Consider the following 21,788-nt stretch of genomic DNA (forward strand, 5'->3'; position numbering starts at 1 on the left):
TTCCAATGAGCAAAATTCGAGAATTTTTCAATTAAACTGCTTTTCATTTGATCACCGATATATGTCTACATATATATATATATACCATTAACTTTGGATTACATAAAACTGACATTTTCCTTGTTAATAAATGCGGAGTGCCCTGAATCACTCATTTGAAAAGCCCTATAGGTTCGGGTTGTTCCCAAACATTATTTTTTCCTACCAAATGTGTTCTTTGCTCTACAAATAATGCGAGCTCGCCAGAAATTTTGAACACTAGACACTTAGCTTGTAATATTAGCTTCCACTTCTCTGCTCTTTAGTGCTGCCAATGAAAATACAAAGGTGTTTTTAATAATTTTTATACTCTCCCAACATGTTGCTACAGAGTAAAACAGTTTTGTTCACCTAATGGCTGTTTGGAAAATCTTAAACTATTCAATATAGATATAGGTTTATGTGTATTGAAATGATCATAATGATGAATCGAATTGAATTTTTGTGACTGTCTGTCCGTCCGTCAGAGGAAGCGATAGCTTGAGTAAAAGTTGAGATATCGTGATGAAACGAGTTTCTTGGCACGCAAGGGAGATTGGTATTGCAGCTGATGGGATTCGAATCCACGCCCAAAAAATCCGTTAATCGAAAACATATAAAGTTCCAAAATAGGACACAAAATTTAAATCTGGTGGAGGGCATCACAGTAGTGAACATTCTCAATCCGCCTCCTAATATGCTCAATGTAAATATCTCACAAACCGTACGAGCTATATCGACCAAAATTCTGAGGAGGGATTCTCTTGACACGTCCTCATACAGTGTACAATGGATGAAATGAAATGATAACAGCGCGCACTTCCTATTTAAAAGTTATGTTGAAAGTCGCTTAAAGTGCGATAAATCGCTAACTAAATACGTCAGAAGTAAAAAGTTACAAACTGGCACCGTCCATGTCTATACGCAATCCTATTTCTCAAGAACTACTCAACCAATTTTGTGCGTGACAAAACATTTGTATATTTATGCCACGGTGTGAAAATGGGCAAAATCGAGCTGCAACCACGCCTAATTCACATATATTTTAAATTCAATATGATTATTTCAATTTGCAGTATATAAATAAATCGAGAGTCCATGCAGACATCGGGTTAAAAGTTTGCACAAAAAGTACTTTCAAATTATGCGATCTCACCTCCAGAAATAGTTCAAATCGTTTTCAGATACCGAACATGTGGACCTCAGTGCCTTTGACTAGCTTTTTACCGAAAATATCGGTCAATCGGTGAGGTAGCCCTCTTTTATCTTAAGTACGAATTTCGAAATTTTAGCTGAATTTATAGCGTATATAAGATGCCTTAGTGTATGTATAAGGTTGGATATGCAACATCTTAATTGAGATAACATGTGTTTGATATCTAAAGGAAATTAAGTAAATTTCTTAAAAACAGTATTGAATATAAATCGAATTGGTCTAGACCTTGGCGTAAACTTCATATCTCTAATATAATAACTCCCAATTACATACTTTTCCTTTATTTGAGTTGTTGATTTAAAAAACTAATATTTGGGGAACGAGGCAAAATGTTGTAATCACACTTAAATATACATAAGTTAATAAGATACCAAATTTTATTATAATCCATATTTTTTTAAATTGTATTTTAATAACAACAGAATAAATAGGAGCATTTTTAATATCTTTATTAAAAAACTTTCAATTGTTGCATAAAAGATGAAAGCATATTACTTTCATCACCCCAAACGAAGCATAAGCTCGACAGACCTCTAAAAATTCTTAAAGTGGAGACTGACTATTCAAAATTTGTAGTTTAAGGTCATCTAACGTCTGTAAGCAAGTCCGGTATTTTTGAGTTTTCTGCTTAATTTCGAAACTCTTTCGCTTAACTTTCAGAAAATGTTCACACACTTTCGTAGTTCTCGATTCCATACATATGTACAAAGCCATGAACAAACGGTGAAGAGGCGAACAAGCAACTTTTGAAACGAAACCGAAAAAGCAATAACACAATACAATAAAATATATAAAAGAATGTAAGACAACCGCGGAGGGAGGAAAATTCCTCTTGTCGGAAAGTGTAAGACAGGAAAATTGATTTTGAAGCTGAAACTGACTTTGGACAAACTGGTGACGAAGCTTTGAAGCCAATGAAGCTGCTGCAACACTTCATTTGGGGTTGCCAAATGAAAAAAACTCCAGCCTTTGATTATCACCTTAGCTGACGCTTTAGTCAGAATTACGTTGAAATTAGCCAAATTGGTTAAATGTTTCGGCTGAGTTGATGGTACCATATTTGCGCTTTTTACTTATTCTTGGCAACTCTTTTAATGCACACATACAAATATATTTATACATTGTACATAAATGATAAAGTGGTCAGCTCTTTTGGCTTTGCACGCGACAAACAGCAAACGGATATATATTATTTTTTATGTTTACTCCGTTGGTTACGTTTGCTTATTTTCCTACATTTTCACCGTCACTTTAGTCCAATTTTGCTTTTAATTGCAAGAAAGGAGTGAAATGTATGATAAAACTATTTACTTTCATACTAGGTTACAAACGAACTCGCTTCCCCAAAACGGACACATTGTGATACTTGTTCAGTATATTTTTAAAAGAAACCAATTGTCGTTACAAATCGGAATATCCGTTAAAGTAATCGAAGGATATTGTTGTAAAAGATTAGCGGTGATGACACATTTTTATGCTTCACAAACTATTTCTAAAAATTCAAACACATTTTACAATAGTATTTATTCGAAAGCATAAATATTAGATAATGCACCTCACTACGGCCTAAACTTGGAGCACACGGAGAGTTAATATAGAATATTTAAAAGAGATACTTGCCATCTATCGAAGCCTTCTGAAACTTAAGATTTCTCTGATCGGCGCGCTGGTTGGATAAATTCTGATTTTAGACCATTTAAGGTATACTTTTTCAAACTTAATGATACATTGAACTTCATTACAAAGCACCAAATAACAAAGTAAAACTTTAACTACTTATTTATAAAGAATGACGTTGTTATATTGACACCCATGCCTGTTCAATCCTCTGAATTCTACCAAATGAAATTTTCTCATATTGGCATAATTGCTAAGCTTTTATACGCGTCATCGCATCGAATATTCTCCTCAAATTGTATCTTATAGCTAGGGCATATATTTTATTCAAATTAAAGCCTCGTTAGTCGTAGATCGCTTCTATAAAAATTACAATTGTGATGAATTTTATCATGACAAACTGCAGGCGTTCTTGGCCGCATTCCAAATTAATAGCTTGCAGATTATGTCTAAAGAGCATACTCACACACATACTTTTAATCACTACTATTTCCACTATATCCGCCTAACAATTTAGTTGGTGCTTCCACTTTGGTGCTGCTGATTTTTTTTTTTTTGCCTTTCTCTTATTTATTCATAGCTTCTTAAGTATTCAATTTTGCAAAGGTAGTTATTCCAACAACTTACAGTGCACCCGATCCTCGCCTCCGTCATTGTTGCTTACATAAAATTGCATGATTGATTAATGCCAACTGACGGTGGCTGTTGGCCGGTGGACGGTGGACGGTGGATCGACTTCAACTCTAGTCGGTGCAGAAGCAAAGTAATATATAATATATCATATGGAAAGCATATACATACTCTGTGCGTTCCAAAGTAAACAGTAAAAAAGTAAACTTTAGTGGCGCCATCAATATGTCGACTAGTGCGTTAGAATCTGCTATCCTTTATCGACTTCCAGTAAAAAATGATATTTCATCAATTGGAAGTGAAGTTATTGCGTTTTAAGTGACAGTATGTTTTTGTCATCGGTGCGAAAATGAACTTCGAACAAAGAGCCAACATTAAATTTTGTGTTAAAATTGGTAAAACTTTTACCCAAACGTTTAAATTGATGAAACAAGTTTATGGTGATGATTGCCTATCCCGTAGCTGAGTGCACGAGTGGTTTTAACGCTTTCAAAGTGGTCGTGAGGACATAAATGAGAAATGAGCCGAAACCCAAAAAATTACGCCTGGAGAAGTCAAAAGTGAAGACAATGCTGATTTGTTTTTATGATTCCAAGGGTATTGTCCACAAAGAACTTGTTCCACCCGGCCAAAACGTTAATCCGGTATTCTACCTTGGAGTTTTGAAGCGTTTGGTGTGCCGTATTCGACGTCTTCGGCCCGAATATCACTCAGATGGAAGTTGGCGTTTGTTGCACGATAATGCGCCGTCTCATCGATCGACGCTTGTGGCCGATTATTTGACCAAAAATCAAATTTTAACAACAACCACTCCCGGTATTCACCTGATATGGCACCGTGCGACTTCTACCGTTTCGGAAAAATGCATTTGCCGATGAAAGGAAAGCGTTATGCAGACGTGCAGGCTTGCACCGGCATACCGGCGGCCATACCGGGCAACGAGCTAAAACACTTGTTCGACATGCTTTTGGACCGTGCAAAAAGCTGTATTAAAGCAGAAGGAGACTATTTTGAATAAAATTAATTGATTTTGTAGATAAAACCATTTGTTCTGTCTTTTTTTTTAGTCCAGTTTACTTTGGAACGCTCCTTGTAAAAAATGAAAAGAGGAGAGTCGAAAGATGCGACCTTTCTAATCGATAAATATTTTTTCTGTTCGTCATTAATACAGATTAATGACTTCCATACAGCTGCGCATGGACGGAGGCCGATATCAAATTGCTAATGTATCAGAAAGTAAATTTCTCTCAAATGTCAAGTTGGTAGTAGTTTCTTAAAGTCTACTAGTAAATCAAAGGGAAATCTACTCTAATCAAATTGATTATGATAAATTAAGTGTTCTGAATCGAGTTTGAGTTTATCAGGCACAATTTTAATATACTTATTATGATATCCAAACTCAAATAAGAAGAAGAATGAATTTTATTCCATAAAGTACTACATCTAAATCTACACAAAAGATCTTTTCATATTACAATAAAACTTTCCGAATTCGATTTGAAATCTCTGTGCTCGTTACGTTATCAATTTTTGTTAACAGTAAGACTAAGGGTAAAAAAACCCTTCTTGTCTGCTATGTCATTAACTTGATACTTATTGATTTACATTTGTCACATGTTTTTAATTTGGACATTTTATTATTCTACTTTTTCTATTAAGACCACATACTCGTAAAACAATATTTAGCTAAATGTTAGTCGCCACTGTACAAATTATCTTTAATTTGTATTAACATTTTTTTATCTTGATATTCTAATAAAATTAGTTTCTAACATTACTACAATCTTTTTTATTTAACTTATATGCATGTCTTTTAAAACCGACTGAATATCCGAATATGTATGAACAAGGTTTTAGGGATTACCTATTCATACAACTATAAAGTGGTGGTTACAACGGATTTTTGAAAACAATATTTGTTATTAGCTTCTGAAAAACATCTACCAACTCACCTTCATATTAGAGAGGCATTATATTTCAAGTAGCTTTGTATGAACTGAGCCCGAACTCAATGACTCATCACCACTTATCGCACAATAGTCATCAGCAGTTTCGTCATTACTTCTTTTGTCACTTAGCTTCCTTTATACAACCGGTCTTTGCTTCCCCCAAAGTTGCAGTGGCAGTGTAGCAGCAAGTACACTGGACTCACACTGCAACTTGTAAAACGACAGCTGGTATTGTATGCACGGCTTTAGCACTTATATTTCTACTTGTAATTGTGCTATGCACAATTAATTCGACATCAAACATTAGCATAGCCTTTTGAGCCTTCCACTGCATGCACCACTCAAATTTAAGCTCATACTTATTTCGCATAAGTACAAATGAATGAGTTGCTGACGTGACGATGCACCTTAGCATAAGACTCTACCCCTCAGTTTCAGTGCCTGTCCCTTGGTTGTGGTTCGTCCGATTATGCCTTATTTACCCTCCGTTATTTTCTCATTCTAAATTTTATGCGCAGGAACTTTGCTCCTATGATATCCTTGTCGCTTTCAGTTAGCTTATTATTTGCTCAGCTCAACGGCTGAGCTGTGCGGCATCGTCATTGATGTCGCCACCACTCACTGCTTTATTCACCGTGTTCTTCTTAGCGCGTTCGCCAGTGCGTTTAAGCCGTTTCCGTGGCATATTTTAAATCCAAAAGATATATGCACTTCTATTGCTCAGCGCCCTTGCAGTCGCATCCAATGCTGTATTCTTTCCATTCTCTTTGCGAGCCATTATTTAGCTCTTTCTTCATTCATATCCGGTTTCTTGGGACATATATTGGTGCATCCAGCTTTAGCCTGTGTTACTATGATTTCACACAGGTAATAAGAGAATGTTTGCCACAACGTATTTTAAAAGTGGGTTCACTTCGTTGGAGTCTTATCACCGTACCATCTTGCTCTTAAAGCCCGTCTTGAGCGCAGTAGACTCCCTTGTTAGTCTGTGGTTCCTAACTATTTGTGCGCCTTCCAGTGTTTTCTTCTGGTTGTTCACTTGTCTCGTCTGTGAAGTTAGATTTGTCATTTTGATGGTTTAAGCGGCTTTGCTCCTCGTCGCACCCTTGTTTCTCCTAAACGAAATATTACTATATCTGAATGTCGACAACTTTTCTTTTTAAACATGGTGATGGCGTTCACTAAGCAGGAGTTAATATCTATATTATAATTTAATTATATTATAAAATATTATACAATTACTTATTGTTTGTTCGTTGATAGAATAGTAAAACGTGGAATGTATGTAAGCCGTTAATGGTAATGCAATCCCTCCAGAGAACTGAGTATAGTTGAAGAACAAATTTTTTGTACATTCTTTAAACTGAGTTATCGAGTGGTCTACGTTGTCTGCTAGTATGCGTTTGAGCAGACGTTTACTTATAATTGTGAGTCACAAAGTTGTAACCACCATTGTATGGTTTCTTGACATTTGCTGAGTAGTAGCCATGCCACTTACTTGCTGGCTTCAGTAGTGACATACGTTGAGTTAATTTTATAGTTTTATAGAGAAAAACACACTAAACTTTCACTTCAATATAAAAGTACTCACATGTCAATACTTTTCTTATATCTGTATTTGAGTTTCAATTATTTTCAATTCGATTTAATTGAACAATCGTTTCACGATTTCTGTTTTATATTTTTTTAATTTCCAGTGTCTTATTTTACGCTGTTCGAGGCTGAATTCTTTTTTGTTAAATTTCAATTAAACAAATTACTTTCACACTAACATACTGTTTCACACAACCAACACACTTAACCATTGTATATGAAGTAATATACACAACAAGCTACTACTCACACTGACCAACTATCAGCAACTGAGTTCCAACACAGCTGTGCGGCGCTATTTCAATGAATAAATTGGCCGCAGGCGGGCACCAAGCAGAGATGTCGACGGCGGCAACGATGTTGGTGCTGCAATGGCGAAGACGATGAGAATATATTTTCGTATATCACCAGCACACAGGGGTTGTAAAAGTGACAAATTTTACTCCATCTAGCCCTCAATAACAAGCGCAATGCACGAGCGCTGTCCACGAGCTGCTTTCAAATTCTACTCCATTTGCTTCGGATACCGCCAACCATCAGCCGCCGCTTGCAGTCGGATCTGGCTTTGAATCAGGATGGAGCGCTGCCAACTCGGCAGCGGAATGTGTATTAGATTCTTTTCATTTCGTGAGATTAGTTTCAACGCTTTTTTGTAATGCACAATATCGGAGTCTCGTTTTGTTCTATACAATTCATTGCTTGCTTAATTTTACTTCACAAAAATTACTGCTCCACTACTTAAACGTTTAGTCCGCTTAAGTTGACCGCACTTTTCTGTCTGCCACAAAAATATTTTATATTGCATCCAATAGCCAAGTCCAAAAGCTTTATTGCGCCATTCGGGCCTTCCGTTGCACTCGCTTTTAAACTCTTTACTCGGCTCTCATTAATCAATGCTTTTCCTTGGTAACTATTTCAGTGCCTAAAAGTGTGTTGTGCAAAATGTCATGTTCTTGTGTAAATTGAATAGCGCTGTTAATCGTAATCAAGAAAACTCTTCTAAATCTCTACTTCTCAAACAAAGGTTTTAAGAGAAAAAACGAAAGCTCTAGCTTTGATTTAAGTATTTGGGTGTATAAGAGACCTTTCTTTTAGAATTCGTTGGCCTATAAAATTTAACGGTTATTGGTGAGCACAAAGTTTGTTGCAGTGTTCGACAAGAGTTCTGTGCGCATGTCAAAAGCTTCACGCCAGTCAAATTCACTACTTGCTCGTTGCTCTCTTAGCTACAGCTGATGTATTGAAGCCGACGATTTTTTGTTGAATATTTTTGGGATTGCTCTTACCAAGTGCACGAGCGACATGACAGTGTCACGACCAAAACCCTCTGGGGAAAACTTTTTTAGGTAGCTGTGTTTTCTTTTGGAGATCATTATGATATAAGACCTGTTATAAGTTCCGCCGTTATAAAAAGTAAACTATAACATATTTTTTAATAAAGTAAATTTTTTTTGTTTATACATATGTATATTAAATAAGCATTGTAAAAAATCTTATTCGAAAGGATCAATTAATGCTTTCATTGTGTATTTGTTATTGGTATTGACGACGCTGCTCGATCCTAAGATTTTTTAAGACTCTCCCAATTTTTCTGGGGTATTCGACAAACCTTATTCTCTGACCACAAACTATAGTCCAATGGATTAAAATCTGAATTTCCAGACCGCCAATCGTCTGCAGTTATGAAACCAGGAATATTGTTTTAGGGTGATTTATTCCTTGGGGCTGGAGCAAAATCTTGTTTGCAGATCCAATGCTATCCAACGAAGAGAGTAGTGCTTAACTGCTTTACCATACCTTCTGAAACATCCTGCTGTTACACTTTTGCCCCAATTAAGGCCATTGCAGGAAACTGGATACCGACCACGTCGAATTCTTGGAATGACATTTTTTACATTTTGAAGCGTTATGCGTGGACTTTGTTGTTTAGCTTATAAAAAACTGCTTCAACAGTGAAAATGTATGAAAAATTCATAGCCGTTGAACGCGTGCCGTTAAAGAAGCCGCTTGCATCTGTTGAGCCTAATTTTTTCAAGCGCATTCCCAGAAGAAGATCAGTTGACCAACGGTCGGGTTTAATATTGAGATCATCTTGAATAAGTTTTGGCATTAATCTGGTTGATATCTCCACTTCCTTTGGCATAATTTTCTGTTTTGTAAGGGGTTCTGTTTCTGCGAATGCGTTCGCGAACAGTTTTTATTCTGAATTGTTTCGAACAACGCGAGGACGGCCACTTCTCTTTTTGGCATCAACGTTTTGTAAAAACAATCAATAGTACGGTAAAAAAACATTATACTAAGTTTTAGAGAATCTCATGAATTTCACTTGTACATTTTTCACTTTGGTGTGAAGCAATCACTGCAGTACGATTTTCTTAGCTTCCCACTCCATTGTTTATAAGCGAAAGCAAACACTGAACTGAGTAGACGCTACATACAAACTATGATAAAAAACACGCAAGGAAGGGCTAAGTTCGGGTGTAACCGAACATTTCATACTCTTGCAACTTGTCAGGATCATAGCTGGGCTACCTTATGCACAACGATACATTGTTATTAGAAAAACACGCTCTTCCAATTTCATTAAGATAACATACATATTTGCCGATATACATATGGGGTGTAAAGTCAGCCTGCAGTACAAAAATATTTTTATTATATTATCTATATGAGGGCTAAGGGAATTATTGATCCGATTCAACCCATTTTGGAGATGAAGACATATTATACTACTAAGACACTATTCGTGCTAAGGTTTACCCGAATACATTGATTGGTTCTTCATTTGTATACTGGAAACTGAAAGAATCAGATGAAGTTTAAAATTGTGTTATATGGAAGGCGCGGTTTTTGTCTGATTTCGCCGTGTAACTTAGAAATACCAGGATAATATTACCTACCGAATTTTCTTAAAATGAAAAGTAGGTCCCGAGATATGGGTTTTCACGAAAATGTGGGCGGCAGCACGCCCATGGTCCAAATTTGACAATGGCTCCCATAAAGAACTCTCGTACCATCTCGGGTGTAAAATTTTATGTCTCTGGCGCATTTAGTTATAGATTTATCGCACTTTAAGGAGTTTTTCAAAAAACCGTTATATCGCGAGTGGACGAAGTTATAAACCGGATTCACACAGTTTCACAAAGTGGATGCCAGTGGAGTGGGATGCCAAAAAAATTTACCCTGAGCAAGTTTGGTAATTTAGGAGATATGTACAATAACTTGTATCTCATTGTTGAGTTTAGTCATGGTACTTTCTAGGTTTTGGATTAATTGCATTTTGTGGGCGTGGAAATCTTCCGATTCCACCCATCTGTAATGCCAACACTCCTTGTGGGCCAAGGAACGTGTGTATGTATGGACGGACGAGCAGACAGACAGTTACTCGGAATTCAACTCGTCTTGCCATCATTTATTATTTATAAACATATGTATATATATCTACATATCTCGTTTAGTTTAAAGTGATAAAGTAACCGTTAGGTGAACAAAATTATTATATTATATGTTGCAAGAGTATAATAACGGCACTTTTTTATGAGAATTTGTCGTTGCTGTATGCATTGTAAACTTTGCAACAGAATTTATGGCAACACTAAGTATTTGCTATATATCTTTATATGTGTTTTTTTCATATTTAGCTATAAACTGTATATGTTAAATGAAAAAGGAAAATTACTCAGGTTTTACAGTTATAATATTGAAGTGCATTTATTTTAAACAACAAATAAGACATTATTGATTATGATGTTTTTCAAAGAAACATAGATTAACTTCAACTTAATTGTCCCAGTCAACATCACGATAGTAAGTATGTTGTTTTATCAAATCATAAATCAAACATTTCATAAACATATGGCCTTAGAAAGCTCTTTAACAATAAGCTTTAAGCTCTTAGGAGCGTATAGTATAGTGCAAAAGTGAAATTCATTGTGGCATAGCCGAGTCATGTAATGGATGTATAGCATTATTTTATTCATTAATTCGTCCGTTATTAATGCAACAACTCGTTAGGGTATATTCGATAACGGTGATTTCAAAATAGCCGTTTGTATATATCATGAAATTCTAATTAAAGTGCGATCTTTTTCGTGCGAGCCTGGTTTTGAGTCTGGGAAGAAGGAAATAGTCGCTGAAGACCGCACTTGGCGAACACTGTTCGCACCTTAACACAATTTTTAAGCTCTGCATACAGTTGAGCATGAAACTAAAGTGATTTCGTGATAAAAAAAGCTGATTTAACATTTAAATATTTCCAATACAAAGCTTAATTAGAAAATTTGTAATCTAAGCGCTGAGCATTTTACGGTACAAAAAGGCCGCGTTGCAAACTGTTAGTGACAACAAATAATCATTTGTGGCGTTAACAAGTAAATTATTCGGAGCGCACCAATAATTACATAAACAATGAATAAGGCTTCAAGTCGAGCGATCCGATTTCTGAGTTTCGAGTTAAACTATAAATGTTGTTGGCATGTGGCGACGCGCTGACGTCGGACGAACCAACTTGACTTCATGTCATGCAAGTTTATTGCTTACCACTACACTTTGTTGCGTGAAAGTCGAATAGCTCAGAGAGAAAATTCAATAAAGTAAACTTAATTAATGTCGACAATATTGCATCTAGCCTCTCCTGGCTGCTGCGCCACTGATGGCTAAATGGTCTCGACAACGCTGCGTGCTCTTCTATAGGCTGGCTCAACAACCCATGCGAGCACCTTTTTTCTTTCTTGGGCAATACACTTTCGTGCGAGAAATTGCTGGTATGTGAGCACCTTGAATTTCCAATTTGATATCCTGATTGTCAGCGTACCATCTGAATTTTCCATGCAAATATTACTTTCCTCCATTTGGGGCTAACATACCGTATACTTCATCAGCCGAGCTTTACTAACAGTAAGTACCTGATTATCGGCTTACGTTACAAAGAACTATATCAGATTTGTATTCTCAACAAGACCAGACAGTGGTTGAAAGAACATTAAAGCTTACAACTCCTTACACATTATATCTTCATACAAACTCAATGCATTCATACGGAAGAGCTCATACAAGAACAACTAATATATGTACATATATATTTGCTTTATCTATGCACTTTCATGTGTGTCATCATCTCACAGATGACTCCAAATTATTGACGAACACTCCCACCAAAGGTGGATCCTCAACCTTCTCGACAATTTCAGTTATAGATTAAAAGTTCAGAGCCCATGTTGCTTAGAAGCATATTTAATTACATAATTGTTCAAAACTGATTTGTTGTTGTTAAATACCATACACATACCAGATTTGACGAAAGCAATAGATTTCAATAGACTAAATTCTTATGTCACTCCTATTATAATTGATTTCCAGGGATCGCAGTAGTGAGAGGCATTTGTGCGTTAAACATTTTTTTAGAGTGGGCATGGCCCCGTCCCCTAAATGGTTAAAAGCCCATATCTATCAAACTATTAATGCTAACTCAATCAAAATTGGTGAAATGAAGTATTTTCAACATTTCTTTATACACCACGCGCACTCCTTATATAAAGGTTATGTTGAAAATTACTAAAAGTGCGATAACTCAATGAATAAAAGAGTTTGAAGCATTTATATTCACTACCAGGATGGCAGAGAAGGGCTTTGTGGCAGCCGGTGTAAAAATTGGACTATGAGCGTGGCACCGCATACTTTTAGGTGAAATCCTATATTTTATTAACTACTTGATCAATTTCAACTAAATTTGGTGTGAGGTTATCCAATTATTAATATTGTTGCTACGGAAATGGGCGAAATCGTTTAACAACCATGCCCACTTCTTATACAATAATCTTTTAAACTCCTTATGATTCTTTCATTTTGCAGTATACAGATCAAACTACAATGAAATTATTAAAGTAAGACTTTGCACACATAGTATCCTCAAGGTATTTAATCCGCTATAATCGGTCGAAATTTGACTACAACTTTTCAAGGACGTTGACACCAGTGCATATGGCTGTTTTTTTTGCCGTACATATCGGTTAGTCTGTGAGTACTAGTATTGAAATTCGGGGGTAACAACAGAATGCCCGTGTGCCAAAACTACTTACCTCCCTTAGCCATTATATACCTATTATATATATTTTCGAACTTCCGGTTGATTTTATACCGCATCTATCGGTCAATATGTAGGAAATCTTAGTGAAATTCCGAAAGAATATCTTTCTAATAATAGTGTATTTTTTTGCCTGTGATTGTAATCAATGGATACAATACTGCCTACTTTTAACTAAAATATATACGAAACTCCCGTGTATCACATTACCTTGCGAGAGTATAAAATGTTCGGTTACACCCGAGCTTAGCCCTTTCTTACTGGTTTTAAACTACTGTTTTTCTTAAAAAAAAAGCAAATAAATAAAAAATATAAACCTTTTGTTTATTTTTTTGGCTAAATATTAATTAAAAAAAAAAAAAAAACAATATAAAAAACTTAAAAATAAAATTTAAAACAAGAAAAAATGTTTACTTCGGCCGCACCGAAGCAATAAAACCCTTCCCAAATACAAAGATTCCTTACAAAAACTGTGATCGGTCAGTTCGTATGGCAGCTATATGCTATAGTAGTTTATTTTTTATTTTTTATTTTTATTGATTAATTAATTTATATATTTTACTTCTGGTGTACATTCTATAGAGGTGTTTCCACCTGTGCATAGATACCAGAAGAGATAAGCAATACAATATCATACATCATAACATTATAAATATATTGTATTACATACAAAATATAATAATAAATCATTCTTATAGTTATATACAAAAAATTATTCAGAATAATACATAGCATAATTTAAATTACAAAAGTTCTAATTAACTTCCCAATAATCTTATTCTATGTTCTCTTAGTACAATTAAAAGTTTTAAGATTATTAGGAAGTAGATTAAAATATTTAACAGCCACATTATACGTATTTTTATTAGTAAGTGTTTTATTCATTTTCGGTAGTGATATCTGTCTAGTTTGTGTATTTATTTTCCACTCAGAATAAAATAGTTTACAATCATCATAGTAGTAAGATAAAGCACTAACAGTAAAATATTGTTTAATTTTTAAAGGTGCAAGCAGATCATATTCTTTTTTCATTTTACTTATCAATTTATTTTGTAATTTCGCAAGTTTTTTATCATAAGCACCACCCCATGCAATTATTCCAAAGTTGATGACCCTTTCAAAAAGTCCATGATACATCGATTTCAAGATAACAGGTTTAAGCACTTTACTCAATTTGTAGAACAAGAACGTAAAATTTTTGACTTTTTTGATTAATTCAAAAATATGCTTGTCCCATTTCATATGACAGTCAAAGTAAATACCTAAATATTTGCAATTTACTACTCTTTCTAATTTACTATCATTAACGACCAATTGCAAGTCATTAGGAATATTATCGGAATAACTTACAAAGGTAACAAAAGTAGACTTATCAACATTTAGGGTAAGCTGATTGTTTTTTAACCAAATATCAAGTTTATTTAACCATACAGTCAGACACTGTCGTAAATCTAGCCCGTTATTACCACTACACAGTACAGATGAATCATCAGCATAAGAAACTAGTACATCTTTAGGGACAACTTTAAAAATATCCTCAATGTACAGAATAAACAGTAAGGGTCCTAATATAGTCCCTTGTGGAACTCCAATCTTCACCGATTTATAATCACTAATACAATCATTCGTTTTAACACATTGAACTTTATTCGACAAATAATTTTCAAACAATTTATGAGGCTGGTAGTCCAGCCATTAAAGCTTAAATTAGGTAAGAATCTCGGAATTCAGATACCCAGCTGTAAGTCTGTAAATACTTGTATATTGACACCCTAAAAGTTATCTCAAAACCTACATATGGTAGGGTGTACGCAACTATTAAATTTCAAGGTCAAAGGTCACAAAAATCGGTTTTTTGAGCTTTTTTTGTAAATATCTCATTTCCTATGGGTTTTTTGCTATTGGTATTCAATATTGTAGAATACAAAATTCTCTACAAATTTTGTTTAAAAATTTTTTTCATACGGTGAACCGTTTTCGAGATAGAGGGCTTAGAGCGCGCGGTCACAGCATTACTTCAGGTCAACCGATGCCTCTGATCAAAAACGCGCCATATATAGTTGATGAACTATCGATAAATCAATGATTATAAATATTTGTCAATTTTTATTAACTATTATATTATATTTAATCATTTTTTCCTAACCTATCCACTTTTTATTCAGTATTAATTTATTTAACAACACTTACCTGCCCATGAAATTGCAGAATTGTTAATGAAAATATAAGAATTATATTTAAATTTAAACCTTATTAATATTAATAATCTTCTTACATGATAAAAAAAAAATATAAAAAATATATTAAAAAATATCATTCAATACATTTATTTTTATTAAAAGTAAAAAAATGGAATAAAGGGTACAAAAACTACAATTTATAATTTTAGCATTGCAAGCTCGCTTTCCTGCATCCGCATCGCGAACCACAACCACTCTTGCAGTTGCAGAAAATTGTATTTAGCAAATGTTCTGGAGCAGGTGGTAAAATTGTGATAATAGGCTCCAGAAAATCGTTTCGCATTGCCCAACCCCATACCTGGGGTTCCAAATCATGCCCTAACCAAGTTTGAACTTGATAATATACACGTTCGAAATGTTGATGAGCAGCTGCACTTGTTGGTGGAATATTTGAAAGCTGCACAGGTTTATTAAGTTTTGTAGACTTGACGTAATGCATATAACGAAGATGATCGAGACTTTTCACAGATTTCGGAGCATTATAGACTGCCAATAAGGTTTGAGTTCCACTCTCTAATAATCTCTGGGCCGAACAATTTTCTTCCTCAAATGCTGCAGCTAGTTCATCCAAATTGGTCAGTTTCTCAAAAACTTTTAAAAATGTTTTTTTTTTCCCTTTTTAAAAAGCGCAGAAGTTGTGTCAAATCCACTTAATGCGTGCAGAAAAAAAATATGTGTTTTGGAATGAGGATAATTATCAAAACTTTTAGTCGAGTATATCTCGGTTTTTACATTGCCTTTCCCAACTTTTTTAAAGAAAATTTCTTGTTCGTAAGACAGTGTACGCCCAATTAAAATGATGAGTAAATCAATATCTTGTCCTATTATTTACAAATTTACAGATTTTAAAGAAGATGCACTTAATTATTTTCTAATTAAAATGTCGTTAGTGTTAATGGGAATATAATTATAGTAAGATTTAAGTTTTTCCCTTCATTATTTTTTAATTTTAGGAAACGGTGATCAGTATTATTGAATAGATAAAGATTTATGAAAAATGATAAAATATAATATAAAAGTTAATAAAAATTTACAAATATTTATAATCATTGATTTATCGATAGTTCGTCAACTATGTATGGCTCTAAGCCCTCTATCTCGAAAACGGTTCACCGTATGAAAAAAATTTGTATACAAAATTCTACAATATTGATAATAAATACCAATAGCAAAAAACCCATAGGAAATGAGATATTTACAAAAAAAGCGCAAAAAACCGATTTTTGTGACCTTTGACCTTGAAATTTAATAGTTGCGTACACCCTACCATATGTAGGTTTTGAGATAACTTTTAGGGTGTCAATATACAAGTATTTACAGACTTACAGCTGGGTATCTGAATTCCGAGGTGAACTGACTATAATGACTGGACCTCTTATCCCTTTACGCCACAATTTCTCAAGTAGTATTTTATGATTAACCGTATCAAAAGCTTTAGCAAGATCCAGAAAAACCAATGCTGTTGCTAGATTTTTGTCAACACTATCATAAATAAAACTTGAGGTAAAAGCAAGTGCATCAGTGCACCTTCCTTTCATGAAATCATATTGTTGACATGATAACAGGTTGTTAGTACTACAAAAATCATACAATCTTTTACGTATAATTTTTTCAAAGATCTTAGCTAAACTAGATATAAGGCAAATAGGTCTGTAGTTAGTAGTGAGATGTTTATTACCGGATTTGAAAATTGGGATAATTTCCGCTTTTTTCAAAGCAGTAGGCCAAGCAGCTTTACTTATACACAAATTAAAAATATATTCCAAAGGTATACTAATATCTTAGCAATACATTTCAGTACTTTGCTATGAATATTATCAACTCCTCCAGCTTTGTCCTTTAAGTCAGGTATGCTTTTTTCAATTTCAGACTTATATGTTGGTACGAGAAATGTGCTATTACTATTATGTTCAACGGTTTCGTTGATATTAATTTGATTATGAGTGCCTATCTTATTTGCAAGCTTTTCACCGATATCACTAAAGAAGTTTACAAAGTTATTAACAATAGCCTTGTTATCCGTAAGCTTTAACAAAATCTTCATTAGTTACATCATGGCAGCGGTACACACCCGAGATTTTAAAGATTTTGTCATTCATAAGTTTAAATTTCGTAGAGATAATCTTCAATTGATTCACTTCTTCTATCGAGGTACTTGGTTGTAGAGATTTTTTAATATAGATGACAACGCTCTGTTGACACTACTGTGATTATAAAAACACTGGTAATCATGAATGGTAAAGAAAGTAAAACATGGTAATATCCAGGTCTCAGTGTACACTATAACATCAGGCTTTACAAGTAGATTGTTAATAAATAGTTTAAGACTTTCCAAATTTTCATTAAGACCTCTGATGTTGAGATGTAAAAACAAAATATCTTTACACAGAGATTTATTTAAGCTGCATAAATCACCAAAATTCACTTCAATACATGAGTCATTATCACCCATTGTAAGACTATTTATTAGGACTCACATACCTAGGACCGAGTTTTCCAATAGAGCTTGGTACTATAGGTTTAATACATATAGATACACGCAGCATGTATCAGTAGCACAATGATCGGAGGCTTTATCCTAATTAAATTTCTTTTTATAGAACACACAGTTTAAACATTTCTTTGTTTGACTATTGCACTGATCAGCCTCATGACCAGCACAGATCAAACAAGTAACTCCATTACTACATTTTTGATGTTTGTGGTTGGATCTTCCACATTTATAACACAAATTCAGATTAAAGTGATCATAGATCTTACAGCAGTAAAACCATTATTTTAAAGATGTATATATGAGTCCGATGTTAATTCCAATATTAGGGTACGATAATCAGAGCGGGTGACATAGTCCGCAATAGTATTAAATGCACCATCAAACTCAAGGAAATTACGAGTGTAAATGTATACAGTTCCACTTTGTTCAAATCACTAATACATTAAAAACTTTAATTCTCGGTAGATTCAAATGCTCAAGCTCAACATTGTAATCATTACCATGCTTATCACTCAGCACCGACTTAGCTCTGGATACATCAGCACTGTTTTTACACTTAATAGCAACTTGACCAACTTTCCTTAACCATGTTGATAGCAATAGCTAAACCACTGTTTAATTTATTTTTGATTTTAGCAAAAGTTTCAGGATTCTTATTACTAACTTTTGATTTGACATAAATACTACGCACTTTATCAATTCTTTTAGGTTCATTTTTAGTTACACTAGCATAAGATAACTCATTCAGTTTGCTATTATTTCTATTCACAATAATGTGCAGCAATTTATTCTTATCTTTCAACTCAGCATTTAATTCTTTAAGTAATTCATTCTCCATCCTCAAAGTAGACACTTCACTCAGCAGTTTCAGCATCCTGAGTATTTTTAGAATTATTCAAAGATAAGTTATGACATAAGTCTTTTCTTAATTGCAGTTTATGAAATAGTTTAATCTGGGCAATTATTTGACAAGCATTACCATCCAGCGTGTTTAGATCCACGTTGGCATTATAGGTTAAGTCCACTGTTTCATGATTAGGACATATAACCAGCATTTCACTAACATATTTACCATTCGAATATTTATTAAAGTCTCCTTCATGAAAAACACACAACACAGATAACAATTTTTGGCATTTTCATATTACAAGTAGAATGACACTTAAAAACTTAGTACGATTCAGCATCAGCCTGCTTCGTGGCCGCCATCTTGGCGTGGTTGCCAATATGTTGGATCAACTTGGACACAATGTGCTAAATTTTACTGAAATCGGTTCAGTAGTTTAGGAGATAACCCCGGACAATGCGTGACACGTAGTTTTTATATAATATATATAGATATGTATATACAAGGTGAGTTCCAAAGTAAACAGGACTTAAAAAAAAAAGACAGAACAAATGGTTTTATCGGCAAAATCAATTAATTTTATTCAAAGTAGTCTCCTTCTCTTTAATACAGCATTTTTCCGAAAAGGTAGAAGTCGCACGGTGCCATATCAGGTGAATACGGGGAGTAGTTGATTGTTAAAATGTGATTTTTGGTTAAATAATCGGCCATAAGCGTCGATCGATGAGACGGCGCAAAATCGTGCAACAAACGCCAACTTCCATCTTCACGATATTCGGGCCGAACACGTCGAATACGGCGCACCAAACGCTTCAAAAGTCCAAGGTAGAATGTCCTCACGACCACTTTGAAAACGTTGGAACCACTCGTGCACTCTGCTACGGGATAGGCAATCATCGCGATAAACTTGTTTCATCAATTGAAACGTTTCGGTAAAAGTTTTACCAATTTTAAAACAAAGTTTAATGTTGGCTCTTTATTCGAAGCTCATTTTCGCACCGATGACAAAAACATACTGTCACTTAAAACGCAATAACTTCACTTCCAATAGATGAAATGTCATGAAATTTTTACTGGAAGTCGATAAAGGACAGAAGATTCTAACGCACTAGTCGACATATAGATGGCGCAACTAAAGTTTACTTTGTTACTGTTTACTTTGGAACGCACCTTGTACATTACAAACTAAATTTTCTTTGGTTGTTCTATTGTAATTTTTAAAAAGTTTTAGTAATTATTTTAGATTAGATTTCTATTAGTTTTTAACCGTTTTTATTGAAATTTGAAATCGAAGATATCTCGTCAAATGAAAAGGGTTTCATACAGGCACTTAATTCCGTTCCTTCAGTTTATATGGCAGTTATATGCTATACTGGCCCGATATCAGGTAGTCCAACAAATGAGCAGATTCTTGCTGAGAAAAGGATGTTTGCAGAATTTCATATCGATATCTCATAAACTGATGCTATCTAATGCAGATCATTTATATATATACTTTAGGGGGCTTCTAGCTTTTACTTGTGGGTGTTACAAACATCGTGGCAAACTTCATATACTCTCTTCATGGGATAATAAATATTTGTAAAACTATTGTACACTTAATGGGACTTCTCTTAAACGCATCTAAAACTTTGTATACATTTTTAGTTTATATTTTTATTATTGAGATAAATCTACCAAAAAACTTTAAAAACCAGCACAGGGAATTATTTTTATCTTCACAGGAAAAACCTTGGTTAAATAATGCAGAACTCCTCCACCTAGAGAAAGGCGAACATTGCTTAGAGTAAGGTGCCCACTAGATAACTTGTGATTTACCTCGTGTCACAATTTATGGCCGCACAAATAGTGACGGTTAACCAGCGCTCTACAAGCTCACCTGAGGTCCAGTATACCACAAGGAGACAATAGTACTTCGACTCGTTAGCAGTTTAATGTTTTTGATACAGGAGTACTTTTGCTTGTAAACTTCTCGACTTAACGATTAATTTTTAGCAATGCACCCTTACTAATAGTTTGATATAATTATTAATGAAAATAAACACACCTTAATTAATCTCAAACAAATGGCCAGTCTGGTCACTCAAAATTAGTACCGCTGCTTTGCTGCCGGGTCTGTATCAAGGATATTATATCTCGGAGCAGTATAGGTATGTGGTGTTATCTTAATGGCAGACACTACCGATTGAAAAATGCTAATGTAGATATCTGAAACTACAAATAATGTTGATGGCGATTTTCTGACAAAACTGCACAATAAAAGTTCGCCCAGCTTTGATCTTTTCCTGTGAAAACTCACATCTTACAAATTATTTTACCATTTTAACTAAATTTAGGTATTAGCTTTTTCATGATTGTCTCTTTCCGCCGTATGAAAGTGAGAACAACTCGATCACAATCGCAATTACTTCTTATAGAATGCAATTTACCCCTTTGAAATGTTTTATTTTACAACAGATAACATTGGAATCAATAGAAATATCGCAGTATTATACAATACAATACAATAGTGTGTCTTTCAAGTGGCTACTTTCATCAAATTCGATCCTCTAATACTAAACTGAATATAAGACTCTTCCGCTTTCACGAATTTTAGATATTAGAATATTAGTTTTGCAATCACTGCTTTTAATAGGTCGTTTTTTATTGTAATTTGCTCCAATGTTATTTATCGCGTCTTTAGTTTATTTTGCTTGCGCAATATTTACTTTTTCGCAAGATTTCTTATTATTTGGTTCACTCATTCCCCTGCCGCCCACCGGCCAACCAACAAGCATTCAATTTCTGTGCTTTAACCTCTATCACTCTGTAGTACATTCGATTTTCGTTTTGATTGATGATCACTCTAATTGCGGATATTAAATGACAGCATACATTTTCATGGTTCATTTGTGTACTGAGATCGAAATTAATACGACTACGAAGGACCCGATACAACGCAAATGCAGACGGTTGTTTGAAAAAAACTGTGCCACAATGCTTAATAATTTGTAGGATTTCATTCAATCCTGGAGAGAGGGATTACTTCCAACTGTGTCAACATACCAAAGACTAAAGTTGACTTTAGTGGATAAAAGGACCACATGAAGTGGGCTAATGTTG

The 21,788-nt window shown here is 34.4% G+C and overlaps 1 protein-coding gene across 1 annotated transcript in view; it reads right to left on the reverse strand.

Moving 5' to 3' along the window:
- The window catches only part of Mmp2 (Matrix metalloproteinase 2), a 335,594-nt gene that overhangs the window by 179,987 nt on the left and 133,819 nt on the right, over nt 1–21,788 (reverse strand). The window lies entirely within an intron of this gene.

The sequence above is a fragment of the Bactrocera oleae genome, chromosome 4 (genome assembly GCF_042242935.1).
Source record: "Bactrocera oleae isolate idBacOlea1 chromosome 4, idBacOlea1, whole genome shotgun sequence".
NCBI lineage: Eukaryota > Metazoa > Arthropoda > Insecta > Diptera > Tephritidae > Bactrocera > Bactrocera oleae.